Source organism: Balaenoptera physalus, assembly GCF_965194825.1.
Source record: "Balaenoptera physalus genome assembly, contig: HAP1_SCAFFOLD_1189, whole genome shotgun sequence".
Lineage (NCBI taxonomy): Eukaryota > Metazoa > Chordata > Mammalia > Artiodactyla > Balaenopteridae > Balaenoptera > Balaenoptera physalus.
In genome coordinates, this window is record NW_028125605.1 from 219,216 (window position 1) to 241,549 (window position 22,334).

The window sequence follows — 22,334 nt, forward strand, 5'->3', positions numbered from 1 at the left end:
GCAAAAGGTGGTGGGAGGGTGATTCAGACACCTTGCTCAGGAGCGAAGTCCCAGGGGGATCAGAAAAGTGAGAGGAATAAGCAAGCTGTGGAAAGGCTTTGTCTTGGCTTCCATTTGGAATTTTGGGAGATCACCTTGTAGGGGGCTGTGTAGTCATTACTAATGGTTGCCAACTATTTCCCTTCTTCTACCTTCCAGGCACTTGGAGGATTGCGATTTCCACACCCCCTGGTGGTTGGGTGGGGCTATGTGACCAGTTCTGGCCAACAAGCTCTGAGTGGAAGTGATAGGTTACTTCTGGACTAAACTGCCAGAACAAAACCATTTGACGATCTTTTTCCCCTTGGTATGGTGAACCAGACTGCCCACAGGCCATCAAAAGGGGGCACAGAAGTGAGATGAGAGTCTGACTGGATCTGAACAGAAGGTCAACTTGGCAAAGGCAAATTAAACCTGTAACCAAGGCTGCTCAGGCTGGAAACCAAATGAGACTCATGGTCAGGCTTCAGGGAGGCAAGAAGTGACATCGCAAAGATCCCGGAAGGGACAATGACCTGTTCCCTGGGAACACGGTCTTACCAAGAGGTAAATCCGCCACAGGCTTCAGGAGCAGGTGCCAAGTAACCCTCAGCGTTAAAAGCAGACAAACTCCCTTCAGCAGATAGCAAGGAGCTGAGCCCCAACGTGAGAAGCCCCACCATCCAGCTGCATGAGGGCACCAGCCCTTCTGTAAATCCAAACACTGTCTTGGAAAGAAGGAGGAACAAAGAAATCTGAGCATCCCTGGAAGATGCTCACCCATTCAAAAGAGTCCACTGAATTCAAAAGAGACTGAGGATTGCCTTATTCTGGGGGTAGTGCTATAATTTGGGCTACTTGGTAGAGAGAAATGACAACATTGCCTCCCTGAAGGTTGTTGACAACGCTGAAAAACACGTTTGGTTTGTTCTGGTTTGTCTCATCTAGCATCTTAGGTTCTATGGAGGTAACCTGGAGACTCCAGACCTTGAAAAGGACCATGGGAAAACCTGAGCAGATGAGTTCTGTGTGACAACTGTACAGCAGGGTCTGCACGAACCCTGGGATTTGGGGGCTTCTCCTCTCACATGCTACCATCAGGCCGTGATTTAATAAAGTTGCATGGTCACCAAGACAGTGCTCTGTGCTTTAGTACATGGGTGTATTTTACATGGATGCTATTACATTTGGCCTGTCCACTGCACTCAATACCCACAGTTGCATCTGCAGGATCATTTGTTAAGAAAAATCGGAAAAAGAATGTGTCTTGGCCCTAATAGGTCTAAAAACTTTTAGGAAGCACAGATAAACAGAATGAAAAATCTGACATCCAGAGGCAAAAATTCCCCAGTACATTCATATGCCTTTATAAAAATCTGGTTTGCAAGCCCTTTTATTGCCATCTGAATTGCTCAGACTAGTATTTGGGAATACTGACCAGTTCTACCAGGCACCTAGCCTGTGAATAAAAGATAGAAATACTGGAGAACTACGATTTTATGAAAAAATATGAGGGACAAGTTTATTATTATAAGATTTGCATCAAACATTTTTGATGTATTCAGTAATATTCTGATTTATATCAGGAGTTGATATACGTCTAGATATTTTAAATTATTATTCACTCTTTCCATTTTCTAACATTTCTTTGTAAAAAACAGTGAATTTTACATCATAGCTTATTTGGGATATTGCAGAGTCCAAATAATCAGACGTTCCAGGTTATAAGAAAATATTTAGTGTCTGATGCCCAGGCCTAAGCATTTTCTCCTAATCGAATCATGTGTATTTATTTCCTGCTAAAACCTGGAGTATTAACTTGTACTAGTAAATGTACTTCCTAAAGTGAGAAATAAATATCTTAACGCTGAGAATTGTTGCTAATATGCTCAGCCATTAATTGTATTGGGAGCATTAGACAAAATCTTTCCTGGCTCCACCAACACATAAGTCTGTTGTGAGGAAATATGATCAATGTCTCGGTACGGGAAAGGTGAAGAATTACAAAGAGAAAAGAAAACATCCAGTCAGTTCAGCTTGTCTCCATCTACTTTCTGTTTGCAATACACAATATGGTAATCTGATATGCCATTTTTGATCAAGTTAAATTTAAAGCAGTCTCATTTCTGCTGTCAGTGATGAGTGGCTTGCCGCATTAGTGGGCGTGATTTTCAGCATCTGGGCCATGGATGGAGTTGTCCCTCTTTCTGGGGATGATTGTTTATGCAAGCACTTTGGGGGAACAAAAAAGGAGAACAAAATGTGTGTACACTTCCTCCTAATCAATCTCAATCAGCTCTGGCCAGACCACTCATCTCACCACCATGCCTGCGGTGACTAAAGAGGACACGTCACGTGGCTAAAAAGAACATGTTATCCGGAGTTGGAAAGCAGCATCTGAAATGCTAAAGCCAGTTTCATGAAGGGTCACCTACAGTAACAATAATTGTAAAAACAAAAGGTTATTTTCACATGCAAGATCTAGAATGAAAGTCCAGCATGGTTTACTCTAAGGTAGTTTTTTTACTTTTGGTTTTGGTTTTTTAACTTTTGTTTTGAATAAACTTGGATAAACTGCATAAAGTTCCTTTAGGAGATTTTTGAGAAGAAAAAACTGAAGTCAATATTATAGCATGTTCTTATTTAGAATACACAGATTTCAGCAACCTTGATTTTATATGAGAAATATTAGGTCACTTGTAATTCTAGGAAATATCAATTTAATATTGATGGAAAGAAATTCAGCTAATATGAATAGTCAAACCCAATTTGACTGTAAAGATGTAAAGCTTCAAGAACTTTACATTTTTATCTAATGGCATTAATTTTCTTGAATAGGTATATGAATACATGTACGTGTCTGTGTTTTACCCCTTAAAAAAAATCCATCAGTTCTGAAAAATTATACATTCAGGCATTTCCAGTAATTTGTGTTTCTCTGTATAAAAAGGTAAGGTGTATGACCTCAGAGGGGATACTTTGTTAAATGTATTATCTGGAACCCAATCCCAGACTTCAAAATGGGAATGCTAGAGGAACCAGACTAGAAATTTCAAAAGTAAACTCCAGGAGCACTTAGTCCAATGTTGAGTGATGATACTAGCCCATTACTATCTCTACAATAACCAACAATTCCATTAGGGAGCTCACAGAAAACACTGGCAAACAGGTGGTAACATGCTCAGGAATCATGGTTTTCAAAGATGCAAGGTCTGCATCTCTCTGCTTTGGCCCACCTGTCCCTAGAAACGCCTGGATCCCTCCTAACTTCTCTGCTCATTCCTCTTAATATCCTTCGTAGACTTCTTTCTTCTATTTATTGCAAAGTCTTTTCTAAGAAATATTTTACTACTTTTCATAAATTAATAGAAAACAAAATAAATACATAAACTGCATAAGTAAAAAATATGTAAAAGAGAAAACATGAAATGTGCAATAAGTTCTAGTCAATTAATTAACATTTGTTATGTGTTGAATCAGTGAAGTACTTTAAAATCATCAAATGCCTTAAAGTTTGAATTATTTGGCTTTGGGGGGTTATACAGTGGGTCAAATTTATATATATGCACACACATACAATCAAAAATTATGTATAGACTATTCTCTTACTACCTTTATGTATCAGGTAGATGAATTGATCAGCTGCTATGTATAAAGTTCTTGGTGGAAGCTGTGATATTTGAGACATTTCTAATTCTTAATGAACATTCTAGAAGCGCAATGACTTATGGGCAAAATAAGAAACTAGGGGTGTAAGACAGACCACCTTCTTTAAAACTTCCAAATACCACAACACAGACCAAGGAAATTTTAACCATACAATCAGGGAGTCTAACATGATTTTCCTCACTAGATCATACACAAAATATTCCAAAAAGCTAAAACTACTATATATGAAGCATCATCGCCCTCATTATATTCATCCACATTTCATACTATCCACATTTTACATCATAATAATCTAAACTAAAGTGAACTAATATGTTCTCTAGCATTTACCAAGGCAAAGGAAATGTCAATAAAGACTCTGGGATGCTGGCTTTTAACAGAAAACACATATAGATAATCCTTCAGAAGGAATATTGATAAATTGTGCTGTCTAAAGCATGCTTTAGAAATGGGTCTGAAATCAGGTGGTAATATCTAGGGATATTTAGTGAAATGTACACTATATGCAATCAGAGTAGCAACAACCATTAAAAAGAAACCCTCATCAGTTGATTGCCACTCTTAAAATAATTAATTTAAATTTGCAAAGAGAGTAGTTTAAATATAAAAGATAAGCTTTGTACTTACCATTTTATAATGATGGCTTATAATATTCTGAGTTATTAGTTTTTTAATTAAATATAATGGAAATAAGTTCATCTTAAGCTTCAGGATTTTCCCTTCTAATGTTTATAAACTTCCCAGTGCCACCATATTGATAGCACTGGAGGCCTGAATCATAAAGAGACTCTACACATGCAAATTAGAAACACAACACACAAGCCCCTCGGGCCTCTTTAAACTAATTAAATATGGCTTACTTAGTTTTTACAATTTTAGGGAAACCACTGGAAAGTTTAGATGTTAAGCTGATATTAGAATAACCACCAGACCGAAAATGGGTAATTTGATAACTGATCTTCTTGAAATCTGGTTTCAATGAGAATATATTTTTACTGGGGTGCTAAAAATGATTATGAATGATGCTTTGAGGAGTAAATATCTGGCCACAAAATGCTTTTTCCTGGGAAAAGACCATGAAGCTGGACAATTAATGGACATGCCTTCCCATCCTGAGCTCATTGAATTTCTTCACCTGTGTTCTTACTCTTCCCTGCCAATCTATTTGATCACTTACTAGGTTCCCAAATTTGATCCTTAAGGACACAGTAAAGCTCAAGCTAGACTTTAACTCTGATCTTAGAAATGTCAAAGAAAGGGAGGAAAACACTCCATTCCTTAGTATTATCTCCAGAATTTACAGCAGTGCGTTTACATGGGACACAGTTAATTTTAACTTTTACTTTCTGAATTAATCTTTCATTTAAAAAATCTATCCCTTAAAACAGTAGCAAAACAAAAGCAGAAATAGAGACACAGACGTAGAGAACAAATGTATGGATACCAAGGGGGAAAGGGGTGGGGTGGGAGGAATTAGGAGACTGGGATTGACATATATACATTATTGATACTATGTATAAAATAGACAACTGATGGGAACATACTGTATAGCACAGGGAGCTCTACCTAAGGCACTGTGGTGACCTAAGTGGGAGGGAAGTCCAAAAGGGAGGGGATATCTGTACGGGTGTGGCTGATTCATTTTGTTGTGCAGTGGAGGCTAACACAACATTGTCAAGCAACCCTACTCCAATAAAAGTTAATCAAAAAAAGTAGCAAAGCATTTGAATTTGAAGTGTATGTATTCACTTATTTAATCCACTGAATTAGTATTTGTGCAATAGAAGAGGTAATTCACTGGACAACATTCAAGTAGCAAAAATGGACCTTTCCAAAAAGTAAGTCATTAACTCCCTTCCCACTAATAGGAAGGGAATCTTTATTTTCAGTGGCAGCCTTCACCTGGTCTCCTCCCAGGCCAAGTCCTGGGAATGGAGTCATTTTCCCATGACATCCTTTGGCAGCCTCACATCTCGCAAACATCACGCGGTGGCCTGTTCAGTTTTCCCCAGTGGCTGCAGCACTGGCTCCTTCTTGTGTTGTTGTAGTTATTCATGACCAGTGCACTTGACTAGTCACCCTTCTGTCGCCGGTCCTAAAACTAAAAAGGGATGATAACCCCGGAAAAAATCTAGACTCCAATAATTCCCTTCTCATAAATCTTATTGATGATCATTTGCTGGCAATCAACAGGGAAGGAAGATATCAAAACAAACCAAAAAATGGATCATAAGCAAGAAGAAAGCTAGCAGAGGAATACTAGCAGATATGATGAACCTGCTGCTTTCTTCAGTTTCATTAAACTCAATATAATTAAGTTTTGACCTATAAGAAGGAATATGAACTAAAAATGAATATAATTCTCTCTGGGAAAGAATCAGCGTGGATTGACAAGAAGACAGCTGCAGACTCACCGTCTCTGCGATTAAGGCTTGCAAAGCCAGGGCCGTGGCTGCTGGACCGCTCTGAGGAGCTGCTGAAGGAAGCCCGGGGGAGGGCAGACTCCAGAGGAGCGTCACAGCTATCTGGGGGGAAACACCACGTGCGGGTTAATACACTGAGTAAAGCTTTCCTGTTCTCTCTTCCTCTCTTCTTCCTTCCCTTTTACTTTCCTTTCCTTCCTATTTCCCTGCCACCCTCCCTTCTCTTCTTCCTTAATTTCCTTTCTTTTTAGTTAACAGGCTAGGAAAATGCTAGAGCCTGTGGCAAACATCAGTCTTGATCAGAGGTGTGTTAGTAAACATTGAACAACAGGCTCTTAAGGAAAATTAAAAACCCTGATTGGCAGCATTTGCCACTTTCCATGGTGTAAATACTCATACCATGGCCAATTCAAAGCTATCAACGTGATGTCACTGACCAGGAAGTTGGAAAAAGAATCATTATATAGTATTTTCACCACGCAGACACAAGGTATGTAAATCACCTCAAGAGCACTGATAACAGCAAGATGACATAAAATAAAGTAGGAAGTGGTGAGTTTTCAGAATGTATTACTTTTGTTTTAATATGATTTAATTAATTATGTTTATATAATTTAATTTTTAATAATGATTGTATTCTCATGCAAAATTCATGAAAAGTTAATGATTGGCTCTTGCTAGCTGCTAAAAATTGGTTCCAGCACGTCACTCCTAAATGGGAAAATATTAAAAGTATTTCCTTGAAAATCAGAAAGAACACTTTCACAGACACCACTGTTTCTATTGAACATTGCACTGAAAGTCCCATCAGTACGTAAGAGAAAATTTAAAAATTAAAAGCACAAAATTGGATAAAAAAGAGCAACCGTTATGGTTTCCAGATGATACGATTATGGAGGTAGAAATTCTGAAAGTCATTGGCTAGCTTAACAATTCATTATACAAAAGCTGATAGTATTTCTAAACTTATCCATAGTTAGAAATTAAATAGAATAGCAAATACTAACAAAACATATAAAGTAGCTAAGAATGAATCTTACAGAATTTGCAGGACATTTATGGAGATTATTATAAAAATTGTATTGAAAGACATTAAAGAAAAACTACATAAATTCAGACTACAATGATTGCAAATAGGAAGACTACTTTTAAGGTACTGGTTTTCCCTAGCTTGATCTAAAGATTCATTAGAAGTTCAATCAAAGCTCAAGAGGGTTTTTCACAGAACTTGAAGCAGTGAACCACACAGCTCAGGGGTTCTTAACATGTGGTACAAATATGATATAGGGGGTCTGTTGAGATGAATAGAAAAAAATTACATCTTTATTTTCACTAACCTCTAGCTAAAATTTAGCATATTCTTCAGTCACAAATGTAGACAAACCAGACTATATTCACCAGTGCCCGTGCATATGTTACCAACATAAGTTACAGATATTTTAATAGCAATCGTTGTCACAGACATCTAGAAATATTGTTTATGGTCCCCTTTACTTCAAAATAACAGTATTTATTAAAGTCACCACTAGATCTTGTTTTTGAATGCGCTAATAACTAAGAAGACACTATGTTACAATTTCTAGTACATTGATATCAGCATTTCAATATAACTATTTACTTTGTAACCCTATGTATACATTTTATGCATTTACAAGCATTGCTGTGAGAAGGAGTCAGGCTTCAGCAAAGTGCCCGAAGGGTCCTTGGCAAAAGGAAGAGCAAAGAAGCACCCGTTGTGAGTGTGTGCACTGCAAGTACAAAGCTGTTGAGACATTACTGGGGCATTATTAGCCATTCAGAAAATTCCAGAAGATTGGGATCATCCACAATCCACAGTCAGCTGTGCTAACTCGAATGTTAACGTGACAATTTCTCAGGGGACAATTTCTCTGCCTGTTGAGCAGACCAGGCCTGCATCATTCCCCCTTTAGGTAAAGGGGTCCCAGGGATCTAAGTAACCTGCTCAAAGTCACAGAGCTGGTTGAGGGTAAATGAAGATTATCTCCATCAACTGTTTAGCTTGGGAAGCCTGCTCCTTTCCCAGCCTCCCCCAACCCCCCCAGCAGGGCTTCCTTTCTGAGTCTCCCCAGATGCTCCCCACTCAGTCCCCTCTGCTCACATCTTTCTCATCTCACCGTATTGGGGTCTCTCCTTTCTGGGTTGGAAACAGTGAGGACCAAGTGTAGATTCTGGAGCCAGACAGGGTGTGGGCATGACATTTACCAAGCTGCCTACTCTTGGGAAGTCACTGGCCCTCCCTAAGCCTCAGTTACCTCATCTGTACAATGAGGATGTCACACAACTGAATCACACAACTGGACAAAGGGGAATCACACAATTCATAGGGTTTCTATGAGGATTAATAGTGTTTGCTTTTATTATTTTCAGTATGGTAAGACAAGTCATCACATAAGCTTCTTCAAAATATTCTATAAGGACGTTTTCCCTATAGAGAGATATAGAAGGCAGCATTCAACGTTCCAAGCCATATTCTCATTTTTTATTCTTTCCTCAAAAGAAGGCATATGAATCTTAGCCTTTAAAAAAAAAAAAAAAAAAGAGTAAGATGTACTTGCTCTTATGAAGTCATCTTTGCCTTTGAGAAACAATTTTAAAAGTGATCATTTTCTTTAAAACCCTAATTGGTTGTTCCAATTCACTTCCACACAGTCAAATTTGAGAATGCACGTGATCAAAAAACGTGACCACGTCCAATAAGGTACTTGGAAAAGAGCTGCTCTGTGTTTGGACAGTGTTTTCTGTACATTCACTGTGTTTTTAACTAAATTACATTCAAGTAAGGTGAAGTCTCAGATGCCACCCAAAAATCTCCTAAACCATTGTTTTCAATCTGAAATGTCTATATTTTATACTACGATTCCTGGAGCCAAAATTGTTAAGACACAATTTAATTTTCTTTTTCTGGAATCATTAAAAAATATTTGATTTCCACTGAATATTATTCTTATCAATAGTCTGATACATACTATTTCTATCCAAAAAAAAAAGATGAATCCTGAAATGCTTCAAAGCTACAACAATTATTCATAAATAATTGTTTTTAACAAACGAGATGGCAAAACAACTGAAAAGTACAACTATTTACCACTTAGGGGGAAAATGAGGTGAGTACAAGTAATAATCTTGTAAGAATTAACAAATGAAAATAGACAGATAATATTACAGTTCAATAGGCTAAAGCAAGTTTATTTCTCTTCATAATAACACTCATATTAAGAAGAAATTATTCTATGAAATAATCTCAGTTTTGAAATGCACTTATTCCTTCAAAAGTTCAAATGTACTCAGAAGCTCAAATGTTCTCAGAAAAGCTTAGGAACTCTAAAGGGAAACTGATGATCCATTGTAACGTGTCTTGTAGAAAATACAGACACACCGTAATTGTTCATGATTTATGTGTGATTCAGATCAGAGTGCTCGGAACAGCCTTGTGTGCATGCTTCTAGAATAAGTTCTTATGTATTAAATGAGCAAACATTGTCTCAGTAGTTGTACCTATTGTAACATCATTTTAATCAATAGCCTATTGTTTGTCCTGCCAACAGAACAGCTTTATACTGAAATTATTAAACAATATTTCAGCTTCTGTTTTAAAATATTATATATATATTCTTTTCTCCAGGTAAAATCTTAGAAATTTGGAACTTCCCATAGCTGGGGAAAACATAGTTGCCTTAATCCTCTCAATCTAAGTAACACTATCTGAGTGTTTTCCAGACCCTTGACCTCCTCCTAAAACTACTTAAATCTACCCCCTCCATAAATAAAAAACAGTCCCAGACAAATCTCTTTGGATTACTACAGCTCCTTGGTGATGCATGCTCTTAGTTTCTTCAGAACTTTCAAATCCAGTTTATACACAACTGTATATAAATGGCATCTTTTCAATATGCATTATGTTCTAAAGTAGACTAAAAATTCCTCAGCAAAGAAAATGTCACTTTACTGAATTCATTGATGAGCTCTAGTAGTTATCTGGTAGCACCTTTAGGATTTTCTATGTCTAATATCATATCATCTGCAAACAGTGACAGTTTTACTTCTTTCTTTTCCAATTTAGATTCCTTTTCTTTTTCTTCTCTGTTTGCCACAGCTAGGACTTCCAAAACTATGTTGAACAAAAGTGGTGAGACTGGACATCCTTGTCTTGCTCCTGATCTTAGAGGACATGCTTTTAGATTTTCACTGTTGAGTATGATGTTAGCTGTAGGTTAGTTGTATATGGTCTATATTATTTTGAAATATGTTCCCTCTAGGACCCTTTCTGGAGAGTCTTTAATCATAAATAGGTGTTGAATTTTGTCAAAAGCTTTTTCTGCATCTATTGAGATGATCATATGGTTTTTATTCTTTAACTTGTGGTGGTGTATCACAGCCATTGATTTGCAGATACTGAAAAATCCTTGCATCCCTAGGATAAATCCCACTTGATCATAGTGTATGATCCTTTTAATGTACTGTTGGATTTGGATTGCTAGTATTTTGTTGAGGACAGATGAATGGATAAAGAAGATGTGCTACATATATACAATGGGATATTACTCAGCCATTAAAAAGAATGAAATAATGCCATTTGCAGCAACATGGATGGACCTGGAGATTATCATACTAAGTGAAATAAGTCAGACGGAGAAAGACAAATATCTATTAAAAAATTTGAAACAATAATTCAAATAATTATTTTAATAATATAATACTAACCTTCCAAAACAGAAAGCACAAAGTCCAGAGGGCTTCCCTGGTGAATTCTGCCAAACATTTAAGGAAGAAATCATGCCATGTCTCCATAATCCCTTTTAGAAGATAGAAACAGAGGAATACTTTTTAACTTATTCTATGAGGCTAATAGTACCATAATACCAAAACCAATCACAGATATTACAAGAAAAGAAACCTACAGACCAATATTTCTCATGAACACAGATGCAAAATCCTCAACAAAATATTAGCCATCAAATCCAACAATGTATAAGAAGAATTACAGGGAATTCCCTGGCAGTCCAGTGGTTAGGACTCCATGCTTCCACTGCAGGGGGCCCGGGTTCAATCCCTGGTGAGGGAACTAGGATCTCACAAGCCACACGGTGTGGCCAAAAACAAAATAATAAAGTAAAATAAAATAAAAATTTTAACAGATTTTTAAAAAATAGAAGAAGAATTACATACTGAAACAAATGGAATTTGTCCCAGGTATTCAGGGCTGGTTCAACATTCAAAAATCAGTTTATGTAATCCATCACATCCACAAGCTAACAAAGAAAAATCACATGGTGCTATCGATAGATGAAGAAAAGCATCTGACAAAATCCAACACCCATCCATGGTAAAAACTCTTGGTAAACTAGGAATAGAGTTGAACTTTCACAAATTGATAAAGAATATCTACCGAAAACTTACAGCTAACACCACACTTAATGGTGAGAAACTGGAAACTTTCCCCACTAAGATCAAGACTAGGCAAAGATTTTCCCTCTCACCACTCCTTTTCCACATCCTACTAGAAGTCTTAGTTAATGCAATTAGACAAGAAAAGGAAATAGAAGGGATACAGATTAGGAAAGAAATGTCTTTGTTATGGATGACAAGATCATCTATGCAAAAACTCCTGGAACTAATAAGTGGTTATAGCAAGGTCACAGGATACAAGGTTAAAATACAAAAGTCAATTGTTTTTCTATATACCAGCAATGATCAAGTGGAATTAGGAATCTGAAACACTATGCTATTTACATTAGCACCTAAAAAATATAAAATACTTAGGTATAAATCTAACAAAATATGCATGAGAGCTATATGAGGAAAACTACAAAACTCTGAGGAATTAATCGAGGAAGAACTAAATAAATGGAGAGATACTCCATGTTCATGGACAATACTCAATATTGTCAAGATTTCAGTTTTTCCCAATCTGATCTATAGATTCAAGGCAATCTCAATCAAAATTCAAGCAAGTTATTTTGTGGATATCAACAAACTGATTCTAAAGTTTATGTGGTAAAGCAAAAGACCCAGAATAGCCAAAACAATATTGAAGAAGAACAGAGTGGTAGGAATGACACTACCTGATTTCAAGACTTACCATAAAGGTACAGTAATTAAGACAGTGTATTGGCAAAAGAACTGACAAATAGATCAGTGAAACAGAACAGAGAGCCCTGAAGTAGACCTACACAAATATAATCAATTGACCTTTGACAAAGTAGCGAAGGCAATACAATAGAGCAAAGATAGTCTTTTCAATAAGTGGTAATGGAACAAATGGACTTCCATAAGCAAAAACATGAATCTAGACACAGACTTTTTACCCCTCACAAAAATTAATTCAAAATGGTTCACAGATCTAACTGTAAAGCACAAAACTATAAAACTCCTTGAAGATAACATAGGAGAAAATCTAGATGAACTTGTGTTCTACAAAGACTTTGTAGATACAAAGCCACGATCCATGAAGAAAAGAACTGATAAGATGGACTTTATTAAAATTAAAAATTTCTGCCCTGCAAAAGACAGTCAAGAGAATGAAAACACAAGCCATAGGATGGGAGAAAATATTTGCAAAATACACATCGAACAAATGACTTTTATCCAAAATATGCAAAGAACTCAAACTTACCAATAAGAAAACAAACAACTCCAATTAAAAAATGGTCCTAAGCTGACTTTAACAGACACTTCACCGAAGAAGATATACAGATGAGAAAGAAGCATATGAAAAGATGCTCCACATCATACGTCTTCAGAGAAATGCACATTAAAACAACAATGAGATACCACTACACTCCTATGAAAATGGTCAAAATCGGGAACACTAATGACACCAAATGCTGGCAAGGATGTAGAGCAACAGGAACTCTCATTGGTGGTGGGAATGCAAAATGGTGCAGCCTTTTTGGAAGACTGTTTGGCCGGTTCTTACAAAACTAAACGTATTCCTACATGCAATCCAAAATCTGTTCCTTGGTATTTACCCAAAGGGGTTGAAAACTTATGTCTACACAAAAACAGGCACAAAAATGTTTATAGCAGCTTTAGTCATTAAACGTCAACACTTGGAAGCAACCAAGACACCTTTAGTAGGGAATGGATAAACAAACTGTGGTACATCCATATAGTGGAACATTAGTAATAAAAAGAAATGATCCATCAAGCCATGAAAAGACACAGAAGAAACCCAAATGCATATTACTAAGTGAAAGAAGCCAGTCTTTAAAGGCTACATACCATACGATTCTAGCTATATGATATTCTGGAAAAAACAGAAGTGTGAAGCCAGTAAAATGATCAGTGGTTGCCAGTGTTTCGATGGGAGAGAGGAATGAATAAGAGGAACACAAGGGATTTTAAGAGCAGTGAAACTATTCTGTATAATAATATAATGCTGGATACATGTCATTATACATTTGTCCAAACCCACAGAATGTACAACACCGAGAGTGAAACATCAACTATGGACTTGGGGTGACTATCATGTGTCAGCACAGGTTCACCAATTGTAAACTAAAAAAAGTATCAATACCACTCTGGAGAAGGATGCTGGTAATGGCAGAGGCTAAGCATGTGTGAGGGAAGGGGGTATATGGGAAATCTCTGTACTTTCTGCTCAATTTTACATAAACCTAAAACTGCTCAAAAAATAAAGTTTATTTTTAAAAAAGGGCAGGGGGGCTTTCTCTTTATCAACTACCCTGAGTATTCACTTAAAAATAAGTGCTATGATTTAAATAACTTACTGAGAAAGAAGAGAAACTTTCAGGGTTTTTTCCCCCCAGTTATACATCCTGGAGCCCATTTATAAAACTTAGTTCTAGCCCTTCATGGTTTTAAAATTGTGCAAGGGTGTGTGACTCTACCAGCCTTCAGAGGAATCAAATATCTGGAGGGAGAATGGCTGTAGTTTTTCATGGATTGTCCTGCTTCAGCACCCTAAGCAGACAAGGATTTAGACCTGTTTTAAAGGTCAATTTTAATTATCCCAATTATTATTCACTCATGACTGCTGAAAAATTATACTCGACAAAAGGAACAGATTCCCAGTGGTGGGAGTGTTTCTAAAATTATAACTTGTGGCAGTTTAATGAATCATACTGCTTCTCATACAGGAACAGCACTTTTTTTTTTTTTAAAGAACCACTATTTATCTTTATTTCTTCAGCTTCTATCACAGTGCCTGGCACATGGTAAGCATTTGATAAATGTTTGCTGAATTAAATTGATCACAAGTCCGAGAGCAACTTTCTTAAATCTCCATATCTAAGTTATATTTCAACCCTGACATATATTGAGCTTAAAACACTGAAACAGCCAAGTTCATCCTAACAGAAAAATCATGCGGTCTTAACTTCCAGGCTGGGTGTGGGGTAGGTATGTGATAGTGGGACCCAGGAAAATATAGATAGAGAAGAGGGGTTCTCACTAATAGGAAGGGACTGCCAATGAAGTATTCATTTCAGAAGGCATTCTCATTCCTGCTTAAACAGGGCATGTCAGTAAAATTCAGCAATCCAACACACTCAGATATTTTTCAAAAATAATTCACAAATGGAAAGATGAGAACATGTCTGTGTTAGAAGTAACATGTCTAGATTTATCAAGATTGTATAATTTTGTGCAATGAAATTCAGGGGAGAAATAGACACAGCAGTTTTTCAGACACTGATACCCAAGGGGCAATTCCCCATCCCTGCCCCTGAAATTCTGATTTAGTGAGAGGAGTTATTTGTGTACTTAAGGCAGACACATTCTGTTCTTCAGAGAAGAAAATGTACAACACTCGGGACAGGAGCTGAGAGATCTCTGCAGTGGATGAAAACCTCAACTGTGCCAGGAGAGACCCTCAACGTGGCCACCAGGAGTGTGCACTAAATTGCAGTTTTCATATGAGTAGCCCTGGTATCTGTATTATGTTCTGTGGTTATTAAACCAGAATTGGAGAGTTGGGCAGTGTAAAAGACATACTTTCAAAAATCTGAAGCCCTATCACGCTAGTGCCCAGAAAGATGCACTTGGGAAACTCAGCTGTTGACTCATATTAGTATTGATATTACTTTAGATATTTAGTTTAAAAAGACTTTCACTATCCATAGCTCATTAACTGGAAAACTTCCTTGCTTGTATATAAATCTGAAATATCCATTTAAGGGGCAAAGTCTAATATTCCACACAACTTACTCAAATTGTTGAAATAGTCACAGAGCAATGAAATATGCGGTTTTGGGGTGACGTCAGTATCATGATAGTGTGAATCGTTCCTTTTTTCTCTCTCTCCTTTGATTTACAACTATTAGGACGTCCATAACCAGAAAAAAAAAAAAAGCAAAAGCACCTATCCACAGCATACAACGACATCCAAGAGATCCATCCACCTGTGCATCCAAAGTGGGTGGATTGGACCATGGAGTAGGTAGCAGGGGTTGAGGTAAGTGGCTGCAGAGCTGGTGGCAGGAGGCTGTGACAGCACAGAAGGCGGCTGCTGTTCTGGCAGCGAGCCAGCACCACCTTTCTGGCAGAGGAGCTGGAGGATGAAGGCAGTGACTGGAAGTCTGCCCAGCCACGTGTGTTACAGCTGGCGGGACCAGTTGCTCTCTCTGAGGAGAGACTGCAGTGAATGGGCAGAGGGAAAGGAAAGGTAAGTAGACAGACAAAGAGAACTGAAGTAAAATGTCTCCTGCTGTCTGCCCCTGGAGGCAAGGGGACCGACCACCCTAGGACCCCTGGGACACCGCCCCCATCCCAACTTGAGGATACCTCTACCAGGCCATGGACACCCACAAAGCCCCAAGTGCTAAGTACACACACCTCCCCCCTGCGCCCACATTCTGCCACCACGCATTGTTTTTGTTGTTGTTTTTGTTTTGTTTTGTTTTAACTGTGTGGGTTCCCAATCTTAGAAGCCGCTAGTTAACGCTGGTAAGAGAAACCAAAAACTTGTGCCATAGCGCCACCTTCTGGAAAGGAAAGCTCCTAACTACCGACCTGTTGCATTCTTAGGATCAAAGTAAACAAAGTCTTAACTAAATAAAAATGGTGTTCCATTTTTTATTTAGGGAATCATGGTAATACGGTATCACAAAAAAAAGAAAGACAATTTTCCAGTAGCCAAACCCAAAGGTATGGAATATTGTGCTCTAACTGATAAAGAGTTTTAAATAGCTGTTACGAAGAAATTCAATGGAAAACTCATAAAGGCAATGCAATGATATTAGGAATGAAAATAACAAGCAGAAGGAATACTTTACCAAAGAGATTAAAATTCTAAAAAAGAATCTGACAGATTTCTGGAGCTGAAGAACTCAAATGAGATAAAGAATGCATTACAATGCACTGGAAATAGAGCAAATCAGGTGGAAGAGGAATTAGCAAGCTCAAGGATAGAAATATAGAAATAATTCAGGTGGAAGAAAAGAGAGAGCTAAGATTTTTAAAAAGTGAAGCCTATGAGAAATAGCTGATTCTATTGGAAAGGGAAACGTAAGAATAATGGGCATCCCAGAAGGAGAAGAGAGTGGGAAGGGGACAGAGTTTATTTAAAGAAATAAGAGCTGAGAAATTCCCAAATCTGGGGAAGGGATGAATATACAGATCCACGAAGCTAACAGAATATCTTGTTATCTCATCACAGAAAGACCTCCAAGACACATTTTAATGAAGCTGTCAAAATTCAATTATAAAGAAGCAATTTTAAATGCAGGCAGGGGGAAAAAAAAAAGACAGCAACCTACAGAGGTACCCCCATTAGGCTACAGTAGATTTCTCAGCAGAAACTTTGAAGGTCAGGAGATAGATAGTGGAATGACATATTCAAAATATTGAAAGATAAAAATTTCCTTGCTTCCCTGGTGGTGCAGTGGTTGAAAATCCGCCTGCCAATGCAGGGGTCACGGGTTCAAGCCCTGGTCTGGGAAGATCCCACATGCCGAGGAGCAACTGGGCCCGTGAGCCACAACTACTGAGCCTGCGCGTGTGGAGCCTGTGCTCCGCAAGAAGAGAGGCCGCGACAGTGAAAGGCCCGCGCACCGCGATGAAGAGTGGCCCCCGCTCGCCACAACTAGAGGAAGCCCTCGCACAGAAACGAAGACCCAACACAGCCAAAAATTAAAAAAAAAAAAAAAAAAAAATTTCCATCTAAGAATATGTGGCAGTTATCCTTCAGATATAAAGGAGAATTAAAGCCTTTCCCAGACAAACTAAAGCTGAGGGAGTTTACCACCACTAGACCTGCCTTATGAGAAATGTTGAAAGGAGCTCTTCAAGCTGAAACAAAAAGACAAAAGTACACAAAACTCTGATTAAGATGATAAATACTCATAATTAGAATACTGTAAATCTTTTCTAGAACAGTATATTAAATTCTTAACTATAATATAATGGTTAAAGGAAAAGAGCATTAAAAATAGCTATAGATACTACAACTTGGTAATGAAATCACAGCATAGAGATCATTTCTAACATTAAAAATATAAAAGGGGAAGAGTAAGCAGATGAAACCTTTATAGGTGAATGAAGATAAACCGGCATCAGCAGGAAAGGGGCTATTTTACCTGTAGGATGTTTTATGTAAACTTCATGGTAACCACAAGCAAAAATCTAGAGCAGAAACATAAACATAAAAAAGGGGAGAGTGAGCAAATCACCATGGAAAACCACCAACTTGTAAGGGCAGACAGAAAGAGAAGAAAAAAGGAACAACAGAGAGACAAAATAAGCAGAAGGCAAAAGATAAAATGGCAATAGTAAATTCTTACATAGCAATAATCACCCCTAAATGTAAGCAGATTGAACTCACCGATCAAAAGGCACATAGTGGGTGGTTGGCTGAAAAAACAAGGTCCAACTCTATGCTCTCTACAGAAGACTCATTTCAGCTCTAAAGGCACATAGGCTCAAAGTGAAAGGATGGAAGATGATATTCCAAGCAAATAGAAATGAAAAGAAGGTGGGTATAGCCATCCTTGTATCAGACAAAACACACTTCAAGCCAAAAAAGGTAAGAAGAGACAAAGAAGGTCAGTAAAGGGGTCACTACATCAAGAAGATATAACAATAATAAATATGTACGTTCCCAAAACCTGATCACTGAAATATACAAGTATGTAATAATGGATATTAAGGAACAAATAGACAACAATGCAGTAATTGCAGGATTTCAATACCCCACTATCAGCAATGGATAGATTGTCTTGACAGAAAATCAACAAAGAAACGTTGGACTTGAACCACACCTTAGAACAAATGGATTTAATAGACACATATAGAATATTCCATCCAACAGTAGCAGAACACACATTCTCCTCAAGTGCACATAGAACATTCAGGCTGGATCATATGATAGGTCACAAAACTAATCTTAGCAAACTTAAGAAGACTGAAATCATATCAGCTATCTTCTGTGACCACAATTGGTATGAAACTAGAAGTCCACAACAAGAGGAAGATGAGAAGATCTACAAACATGTGGAAAGTAAACCCACGTCTAAACAACCATTGTGTCAAAGAAGAAGTCAAAAAGGAAATAAAAAATATCTCAAAACAAATGAAAATGAAAACACAACATATCAAATATCATGGCATGCAGCAAAAGCAGATCTGAGTGGAAAGTTTATAGCAATAAATACATTAAGCTGTTAGAAATATCTCAAGTAAACAACCTAACTTTATACCTCAAGGAACTAGAAAAAGAAGAAAAAATTAAGCCCAAAGTTAGCAGAACTAAGGAAATAGTAAGTATCAGAATGCAAATAAATGAACTAGAAACCAGAAAAACAACAGAAAGGATCAAGGAAACTACAAAATGTTTCTTCAAAAAGATAAACAACATTGACAAACCTTTAGTTAGACTCAGGAAAAAAAAGAAGAGTCAAATAAATAAAATTAGAAATGAAAAGAGAAGACATTACAACTGATACTACAGAAATACATAGAATCATAAGAGACTACTATGAACAGTTATATGCCAATGGATTATACAACCTAAAAGAAATGGATACATTTCTAGAAACACACAACCTACCATGACTGAATCAGGAAGAAATAGAAAGTAGGAACAGACCAATAATGAGTAAAGACACTGTATCAGTAATTTAAAAATTCCCAACACAGAAAACTCCAGGACCAGAAAACTCCCCTGGATAATTCTATCAAACATTTAAAGAAGTAATACCAATCCTCCTCAAACTCTTTCAAAATATTGAGGGGGAGAAAACACTTCCAAACTTGTTCTATGAGGCCAGCATTACCTTGATACCAAAGCCAGATAAGGATACCACAAGAAAAGCAAACTATAGACCAATATCCCTGATGAACATAGGTGCAAAAATTCTCAACAAAATATTAGCAAACCAAATTCAAGAACACATTAATAGAATTATATACGATGACCAAGCGGAATTTATTCCTAGGATGAAAGGATGGGTCAACATATGCAAATCAATAAATCCAACACATCACATCAATAAAAGAAAAAATAAAAATCACATGATCTTTTCAATAGAGAAAGAAAAAGCATTTGACATAAAACAACATCCTTTCATAATAAAAACCCTTAACAGACTGGGTATAGAAGGAACATACTTCAACATAAAGGCCATGTATAACAAACACAAGGGTAACATTATATCTGATGGAGAGAAATGGAAAGTGTTTCCTCTGAGACCAGGAACAAGGCAAGGATGCCCAGTCTCACTATTCTTATTCAATATAGTACTGGAAGTCCTAGCTAGAGCAATTATGCAAGACAAAGAAATAAAATATATATAAATATAAATATATAAATATATATATAAATATATATATATAAATATATAAAATATATCCAAATCAGAAATGAAAAAGTAAAACTGTCATTATTTGCTGATGATATGATTGAATATATAGAAAATCCCAAAGAATCAGCCAAAAAACTATTGAAATTAATCAACAATTTCAGTAAATTGGCAGGATACAAAGTCAACGTACAGAACTCAATTTCATTCCTCTACACTAATGATAAAGCATCTGAGAAAGAAATAAAGAAAACCATCCCTTTCACAATAGCATCAAAAACAATAAAATACTTAGGAATAAATTTAACCAAGGAAGTGGAAGATCTGTACAATTAGAACTGCAAAACTGCTGAAAGAAATCAAGGACACCAACAAATGGAAAGACACAAACAAAATCAAAGAAATTGAAGACACAAACAAATGTTCATGGATCCAAAGACTTAATATTGTTAAAATATCAATAGTTCTAAAGCCATCAACAAATTGAACATAGTCCTCACCAAAATACCAAAGGCATTCTTCACAGAAATAGAAGAAACAATCCTAAACTGTGTGTGGAACCACAAAAGATCTCAAACAGCCAAAGCAATCTTGAGAGAAAAAAGCAAAGCCAGAGATACCACACTTCTGGATTTCAAGCTATACCACAAAACCATAGTAGAAAAACAGTATTGTACTTGGGGGGAAAAAAGACAAATTGACCAACGGAACAGAATAGAGAGCCCAGAATTAAACCCTGGCATATACGGTCAACTAGTATTCAACAAGGAAGGCAAGAATAGCCGGTGGAGAAAGGATAGCCTCTGCAACAAATGGTGCTGGAAAAATTGGAGAAACATATGCAGAACACTGAAAGTAGACCCCTATCTCACACCACTCACAATAATTAACTCAAAATGGGTCAAAGACTTAAACATAAGACCTGATGCCATAAGAATCCTAAAAGAAAATGTTAGGGGAGAAGTTTATTGATATTGGTCTTGGCAATAATTTGGTGGGCATGATGCCAAAATAACAAACAATAAAAGAAAATAATCAAAACATGGGACTACATCAAACTCAAGAGCTTCTGCACATCAAAAGAATAAATTAATTAACAAAATGAAAAGACACCCTACAGAATGGGAGAAAAATTTTGCAAACCATTTATCGAATAAGTGATTAATATCCAAAATATATAAGGAACTCAGTCAACTCAATAACAAAAAACAAACAATCTGGTTAAAAGATGGGAAGAAGAAGTAAATAGTCATTTCTCCGAAAAGGACATCAAAATGGCCAAGAGACACATGAAAAGATGCTCAACATCACTAATCATAAGGGGACTGCAAATCAAAATCACAGTGAAACATTACCTCACACCTGTGAGAATGGCTATCATCAAGAAGACAAGGACCAACAGATGCTGGTGAGGATGTGGGAATGTAAATTAGTCTAACAACTATAGAAAGCTAGATGGAAGCTCCTCAAAAAATTAAAAGTAGATCTATCATATACTCCAGGTATTCCACTTCTGGGTATACAACCAAAGAAAATGAAAATAGGATTTTGACAAGATATACGCACTCCCATGTTTATCACAGCATTACTCACAATAGCCAAGATACGGAAACAACCCAAAAGACCATCAGTGGATGAATGGGTAAAAAAATATGTGGTATACATACACCGTGGAATGTTATTCAGCCATGAGAAAGGAAGAGATCCTCCCATTTGCTACAACATTATGCTAAGAGAGTAAGTCAGATAGAGAAAGACAAGTACTGTATGATGTCACTTACATGTGAAATCTAAAAGTTAAACCTGTGAAAAACAGAATAAAACGGTGGTTACCAGGGACAGGGACAAGAGGGATGGTCTTTAAGGGTACAAACTTGGAAGAATTGGTAAATGAACCATGAAGATCTAATGAACAGTATAATAAATAGACAGTAATACTGTACTATAATTACATAACGTGATCATGTGTATTATAATTATGTAATGTGATATTACTTCAGCAATCACATTAACAATATATAAATGTATCAAAGTAACATACTGTATACCTGAAACATATGCAATGTTACAAGTCAAATTTACTCAATAAAAAAGTGTGCAATTTTATATTTTTCTGTTCATACATTGTTCACGTGAATTACCAAATTACTGTAATTGCCAAAATCACATAATTTTCTTCTACAAATGTTGCTGCTATATAAGTTGCTTCATGGAGCAAGGACCTAATAAATTTTTTTTTTTTAATTCATTTTTGGCTGTGTTGGGTCTTCGTTTCCATGCGAGGGCTTTCTCTAGTTGCGGCAAGCGGGGGCCACTCTTCATCGCGGTGCACAGGCCTCTCACTATCGTGGCCTCTCTTGTTGCGGAGCACAGGCTCCAGACGCGCAGGCTCATTAGTTGTGGCTCACAGGCTTTGTTGCTCCGCGGCATGTGGGATCCTCCCAGA